Below are 8,045 nucleotides of genomic sequence, written 5' to 3'. Positions count from 1 at the left end.
CTAATTCTTAAGTATTCCTCTCTCTCTCTCTCTCTCTCTCTCTCTCTCTCTCTCTCTCTCTCTCTCTCTCTCTCTCTCTCTCTCTCTAGTAATTAAGCATTTTGCTAATCTAAGCTAATAGTTGTGTTTTCCCAAGTTAATTGCCCTGATTTTCTTAAGTGATCTTTCTTAAGTGGTTTTCCTCTTTCTTCTCTAAGATAATTACCTTGATTTTTTTATTGTGATCGTTCTTAATTTTTCTTTCGTCTCTCAAAAGCCAATTGGCCCTATTTTCAAAAGTTATTTTTCTAAAGGGACCCCCTTTTTCTCTCTCTCATTTTTATAAGCCATTTTCCTAAACTAATTGCGTTTTCCTAAGCTGATTTACCTAAATTTCTTAGGTGATATTTCCTAGCTAAGTGGTCTCTCTAACTCATTGTTTCTTTCTCGCTCTACCTTAAGATAATTGTCCAGATTTTCTTTTCTAAGCTAATTGCCCTAATTTTATTCAGTAATCTTTCTTCTTTAGTGATCTTTCTTTTTCTTGAGTGATTTTTCTTCTTAAGTGATCTATCTATCTATCTCTCTCTCTCTCTCTCTCATTAAATAAAAAACAATTAGACTGAAAAGGTATAAACGGATCCTACCAACTTTTAATCATTAAAATTAATACCCAAATCATGAATCAATCATTTTTTGTAATCAAAGACTTTAAAATATTAGCTTTACAAAGTTTACAAAGTAGGATTATGATCTTTGCCACTTACTCTAAACTTACATAAGAAGTTGTTATTTACATTGTTGGTTGATCATCTAATTTGTTCAACATAAAATTCACAGCCATAACTTTAACATTCTTAAATATAACTATATAGAAGATATACACCATCAATTTGAGTAAAATTACACGTAAAATTCATTAAAATTTTACCATTAATTCATGTAACACAAAAATTAAATCATTATAAAGAAAATTTCCACTAATTTTCACAATTTTCAAGTCAAATGTTGTAACATATAGTAATTTCAATTAATTAACTAAAATCTCAAGCAAAACAACAAAGATGAAAGAAAGAGAAAACATGATCATCCAATCAGAAGAGGAAGGAGCACCAGCATCCTAGGCCACAACCTCATTGCAACAAATTAGCCTTTTTCTCTTCCGTCTTCACCTAAGAAACACTTTATAAGAACTTTTTGAGCCTTATTCCAAACTTAAATTTTCCTTCTAAATCTATTACACTTACCTCTATTTAGTTACGGATTTTGCTACCAGTCTCTTTGAGCTATTTTTCTTTACATGAACTTAGTGGCCCTTTTCTTAACATAACAGGGTGAAAATAACAAAGCCTTAGAGCATCGTAAGGGCTATAAGCACGTATAGAGCTCACTTAATGAGACAACGCTGATGAAGATTGTGAAAGTTAGAATGAAGATTATAAAGGATGCCTTCCCCATAATAATTATCAACTTTCTGACAGCATGTTGTCCAACAAAGGCAGCAACAATTGCCACAGGCACAAATACCAATCAAACCAAGTACATTACGTGATAATAAAATAGCAGGCTTCACATACACGAGATCACACATTTCGTGATAGGATAATTATTCTAAGGCACGATCAATAGACATTAAAAACCCACTAAATAACATAATAAAACATAAGAAGTATACTGAAGTATTAAGAGATTATTATAGAATATGCATCAGCATTAGCTTCTTATTTTTTGTAAAAAAATAATGCAAGGAACTTCTAAACCGTTAAATAAGGTATACCAGCCTGAACCTGAAGTAGGATCATTAGCTTTCCAATTTTAACTCACATAAGTACATAGAAACTAATATTGCATGGGCTGGTGTCAATCTCCTTCAGAAATTCAGACTCATTCTTTGCTAAACTTTTCCCTACAATTGTTCTAAAAACACAATTAAAAGTTAAACACATTTCTAGAATTTTGAAATTGGAATAAATAAATAAAATATCAAATGATCCATATTTCACACTCCTTTTTAAAAGGACAAGAATTTTTCATTATCGGAATAGTCACTATTATGCCTACAACCTACTAATAATATTCAAAATTGTTCTTACCAACAACATTCAGTTCTACAACTTATAAACAACTCTTCCTAGATACTTCATATGGTTTTATTAAAATTGTAATCTGGAATCAACACAGCGGGTTGTTTAACCTGACATTTTTTAAAGCATGGCTATAAGCTATATCCTTACCATATATCTCTGCTGGAAAGTAGTTTATACCACATTTTCAACATGTACAACCAACCTAGAATGATCCTCCTGAAAACTTCAAGGTCCTCTACCTGAGATTTGACAAATGAACATATATACCTAGAATTCCATTCATATGCTCAATGCTATCATGAATTCTGCAACACCAAGCTTGCTTGATTTTTCAGCCATCATCGCAACTATCTAAGCTAAGTATCTTATTCAAGTCAGCAGTCTGCACTGCAGGTATGACTTAAAAACTCTAAGCAATTCAAAGTGAATGTCTTATGAGCCTTGCATTTTGATGCCTCAACATCCTTCTTAACTAATATTAAAAAAAAAATCATCTCAAGTCACCTTTTTTATTGACTGTAATCTTTAGTTGTTTCACTAAGGTGCCAAAATGACCTTACAACAGAGTAAAAAAAAAAACTCAAAAAAGTTGCCATAATGGTTTAGAGATTGGCAGTGTCACTCTTAGATAAACGATGAAAAATGAAGAATTACATAACTCCAAGGTCACTCTCTCGTAATGCATTTATATGAAACATGAATTTGCTCTTTAGCATACACCACAGAGGTGCAATTGTCCCATAAAGACCTTTTTTTTTGGTAAATTGTCCAAAAAAAATAAAATTGTCCCATAAAGACATTAGTTGATTACATTCGGCTATCCTAGTGACCAGAAAGAACACAGCCATAGGAGGTTTTTTTTTTTTTTTTTTTTATAGGAATTATGGCATTTAAATAAGATATGATGCTGAGGCATGAGCTCATTAAATCACTCAGCACCTAAACCAAAACAACACTCCCTTCATCTTATTTTAATAGTCAATTTTTCCTTATTATTCCAAATTAGTTGTCTAGTTTCCAATGATAATAATAGACGACACTTGTGTTATGGTAGAAAAAACTCAATAGTGAATAGGTGATTGAACAAATGTAATAAAAAAAATGGCGGGATATATAGTGATAAATGATTTTATTTAATGTTTTACATTTACTAATGAGATGACTAATATGGGGCAGAGGGATTATATAGAAACAAAAAGGATAGAAGAAGAGAACAATTTAAGCAAATGCTGAGACATTCAAAGATAAATTTCATCATATGCTCCAGGAAAGGTTCAAATTTTGAAATGGTGAATTGTACGTGTGTGTGTGAGGGGTGGGGGGTGGGGGGGAATAAGAATCATGAACATACCATAAGCAGGAGGGTTAGCAATTATTGCTTCAGCTCTAAATGGTGAACCAGTCTTCATGCCTGGTTCTGTATATGATTGATGGAGCAGTAGATGAAAATAGCCACGAAGATGCAATGAGTATATATGTGCTGAATTGATATGCCTTGGCAGAAGCAGGACAGATTGATGGGTTAGTTTATTACTTTGACATCATCACCTACACTACAAAAAATTAATATTTGAGACCCTAAGAAAGAAATGAATTAACACGACTATCAGTTTATAATCCTACACATTACAACTCAAAATCATCTCAAAAAATGATGATTATAAACTGAGTTGTAATGTTAGGATGTTATTTTTAGGCATTTAAGCACTAAATCATGAAAGGTACGTGAGTTCAGTTCAACTGATGCACTGGGCTCAGATGACTTTTTGCTTGAGTCTCCGGCCTTTTCATTTAATGATCCTTCATAAGTGCCTTTACCTGCACACATCTCAACATTTGTGTGTTATCTTTCCAAAAAATAATTCAGACTATGTTGGGCAAATTTCCAAAGACAATCAAATTAAAAAAAAATATCAAAGCACACACTTTGCTAATAGTTTCAGACAGCTTCATGAGAACAGCTTGCTAACCAAGACACTAAATAATAACATCGACTGTACATGTGGGTGCTATAATTTTCGACGGTCTGATAACGGTCAGATTCTCCTTTGCCACAGAGTATTAGGTAGTGCACTGTCCAATATGGATCAATCACCTGCACCCAAAATGAAACCCCACAATAAATTTCCGAAAATTAGTACATTCCTAAGAACAATAATCTAATAATTTTTCACACCCGAAAACATCTTAAACACACAAATTACTTAATACAAATATACCCCAGAAAGTAAATTCAACAGTTCTACTAAGATAGAGAATTCATGCTTTGACAGAGCTCGCCAAGGGGAGAATGGGTAAACAGTAAATATATCATCGCACGTTCTGATAATTGCAATAACTAACAAATTCTCAGCCTAAAAAGAATTATTTTTTTTCGCCTAAAATTTCGCTATCTCCTCAAATTTCTCCAGATTTTTGTAAAATCCCAAATAAGAAATATGGGTGAATTATAATTGATAAAGTTTTTCTTCTCACACGCCGCCGCCGCATTCAATACCAGAATTTTTGGGTAACCTAGAACTGTTTCCGAAGCTCATCAACCTAAAAAACAAGAAGATAAAAAGGAAAAAAAAAATCAAAATCAGAGGATCTGAGAAAACCCTAGAAAATAGAGAACAAAATTAGGGGTTGAAATGGGGTAAAATTACAAACAAATTAAAATAATTACTCATTAAATATCCACCTTGTGAGGGGTCGTATGAAAGAGAGAGAGATGAGCATGGTGAGATACTTCGAGAAGTAAAGATCACTCGCTGCCATTATGAAGAAAATTGAGGTCGACATCATCGGAAGAATTGATGAGAAATACGACAGAATTGGGAGAAGCATTCCTTCTCTTAGCAATTATGGGCGGCTGTGGTTGTGTTCTTCATGAGTGTCGTCAGTCAGATGAGGAAGAAGGACGAGATTGAGAGGAGGAGAGAGAACAGAGAAATTTGTATGTGTGATGAAGGATGAGAGAGGAAAGAGGCGTGTACTGGTGAATGTGAATTTTGTCTTTTTTCAGTGCAAAATAATTGGAGGGCAAAATAGGAAGACCACTGTAGATAAGGAAACCAAAGGCAAAATATAGGGGTGAAATCGTCCGGCCACTGTTCATAAGGATTCAAGACTTGAGCAATTCTAATTTGTGATCCCCAGCTTTTATAGGGTAAGGATAAGGATTAGAGACAACTTGAAACATGAAAGCTATAAATCTAACTCATTAAGTAAACACTAATTATTAATCAAGGTTAAGGGAAAGCAATCCAACAAAGTATCTTTGATTAGAAAGATAGATTAAATAACTTACTGATTCATCTACATTGGCTCCCTCTTCAGATGATGGTTTTTTTGGCAGAGTATTTGTTAGAAATTAAAATTACTTAGAGAGATTTTCCTCTAAATATTCTTATCTCTCATGCATCTTTTTCATGTTTTCCTTTCTCATGCATTTCTTTCAATTCTTTTTCATGTTTTTCTTGTATCACCTTAATTCTCGACTCAATTAAATTCTCAAATTGCACATTGTCACCATTATTTGAAGAAATCAAACGAAACTGGCTAGTTGATGAGTTATCCCTTATAAAAGACGAATTAACTCCAAAACCAACTCCACGCAGTTTGCCATACTTTTTCGGCTTATTAATAACTTGATCATACATATCACCCAACCATGCAATTCTTCCTTCAGATTGTTCAACACCACCAGAAATTTCAGCTAGTTTTGCTTTCATCAACTCCTACATTATTGAATTTTTTATAGTTTTGTAATAGTATGTAAAAAAAAAATTGTAAGTAGGAGTGTTCTGAATGGTTCACTTACAACAACTTTAGCTTATTCTTCATCTATCTTTTTTTTATCCTTTGTCTTTCTATCCTTATGAGTATCAATATAAATTTGTGCACGAGAAGGCTCCACACCATTAATAGTCTGAAATCATTAACAAAATTCTATTATGAGATAATTTTTCCAAGTAAAAAGAAATTTAAAAAAAAACTCATTATAAAACCTTTTCTGCTCTTCTGCGAGCAAAACTCTTCCTTCCAGAACAATGAGGCATTTTTTGTTTCAGTTAGTTGTTCGTATTCATAGTTGCACGCCTCTAATGAATATCAAAAACACATATTCACAAGTAAAAATATTGATAAAGTTTACTATATAGCACATAATTAACAATAATATAGCCTTAAAAAATAGCCTAATATAACGTAGTGGACTATGTTTTAAACTAGTTAACATGCAGAATGATTTTTCAGAAATTCGACAGCATCTCCTCATAAAATGGGTAAACCAAATTTATTAAAACTGATAGCCTGCTGCATTTTATATATCCAACAAACAACCAGTACAATATTTCCCAATCTCACAATAAAATAAGATAAAAATAGAAAATTACTCCAAACCAACACTAAAGGGACATAAAGTTAAATAGGAAAAGCATACCTTAGTCTTATCTTGTTCCCAATATGTAATTAATTTCAGCCATTGATCGATAGGTACACGACTTGGCTTTTTTTCTACTAGTAGGTTCCTATAATGCTTGTTTGGCTCATAATACTCAGCCTTTAATTCTCCTCTAAAATATTTCACTCTTTCTCCTATATTCTTTAGAATGAAAGGTTCCCCAATACGCAGAAAAGTAAAGCGTGCCTATAAATTAACAAAATTAAAATAATAATAAAAAAATTAATATTGCTCCACAAAAAAATAAAAATGTAAGATAAGAGAGAGGAATAAGGTAATTGTAAATATTACCCTTATCTCATCCATGAATTTATCTTTGTATTCTTTTGGAACCAGTCTCCAATCAGGATGCCCTTGTGGTCCTAGCTCTTTATTTCTCCCTATGGTGCCTAAAAAACTAGCTAAAAGAGTACTTACTTCACCAATAGGTTGTCCATAACGATTGAATTTGACAACCCACTTTTCTTCCGAGGATTGGTTCCAGATGTCAGCAAGAACTATTAGACCTCTACGCGTCACTGGATAAAAAAATTCACAAGTACATAATAGTGAACAATAAATAAAAAATGGCAAAAAGGCTTATTTAATTTTTATTGTACAACTAGTTTAAGTCAATTACTTAGATACAAGTCTATAATACTCCTTCACAATCACACATTATCATCTAGTAAATTAATACTTTTCTTTGTTTCATGTTTTTTACTAGAAATGTAGTAAAAGGCAATTACTAGATCAAATGCATATTTGAATTTTCTTCACTATCCTGATCATCTTGCATTGATGGATCCATCTCATTTTCTATGGTTGTTTCTTCTCTAGACATTATTTGTTGGATAGTATGTGATGCATCTATCTCGATATGTTGAGTTTCAGCCATTTCTGTTGAAGTAGAAGGATTCTCCATAGATACTCTAATCTTGTTCAAACGCCTCCTTTTTGCCATCTAGATCTAAAAATGCTCTTAAAGACAAATAAAATATTAAGATAAAACATATTGATTAAAGATATCACAACCAAGAATTAACTAAAAAACATATGAATGATAATTATATGAGTGAAAAACTTAAATGATATAAAAAAGACACTATAAAACAAATAAATAACATATTTAAAAAACAAACATCACTCAACTAGAATATAATTACCGGGAATACAAAACTAGTAAAAAATTATTAAAATCATACTTATAATGTACTAAGTTTCTCGACAACATTCATGCCTTGCACATAACTTGACATCCAAGTTAAGTAATCAATATCAATGTTAACATTTTGTTGGTCATGCACACAACTTGATGTTTGAGTTTCATTAAACTCCATTAAGTGATTTGGTTCAGAGTCTTCATCACCCGTATCAAAATTATCCCTTGGCTTTATTGGTATAGGAATATACCAATCCCATGCAGTTCTATCTTGAACATATATAACTTGATGCACTTGAGAAGCAAACACAAAAGGCTCATCAGTTAAATGATCTCAAGAATACATTGAGCGACTCAAATTAACTAAAGTAAATTTTAACTAATCTATCTT

The 8,045-nt window shown here is 32.2% G+C and overlaps 1 long non-coding RNA gene across 1 annotated transcript; it reads right to left on the bottom strand.

Annotated features, from left to right (window-relative positions):
- Positions 1–933: 933 nt before the first annotated feature.
- On the bottom strand, positions 934–5,021 carry LOC145574754 (uncharacterized). The gene is made up of 2 exons (XR_014098163.1): positions 4,750–5,021; positions 934–4,607 (listed from the first exon to the last, which is right to left on the bottom strand). It is a non-coding gene; the product is annotated as an uncharacterized LOC145574754 (long non-coding RNA).
- Between the last annotated feature and the right edge of the window lie 3,024 nt (positions 5,022–8,045).

This window comes from Chenopodium album, chromosome 13, assembly GCF_948465745.1.
Source record: "Chenopodium album chromosome 13, dcCheAlbu1.1, whole genome shotgun sequence".
Taxonomy (NCBI): domain Eukaryota; kingdom Viridiplantae; phylum Streptophyta; class Magnoliopsida; order Caryophyllales; family Amaranthaceae; genus Chenopodium; species Chenopodium album.
This window is presented reverse-complemented; position numbering and strand designations above follow the sequence as displayed.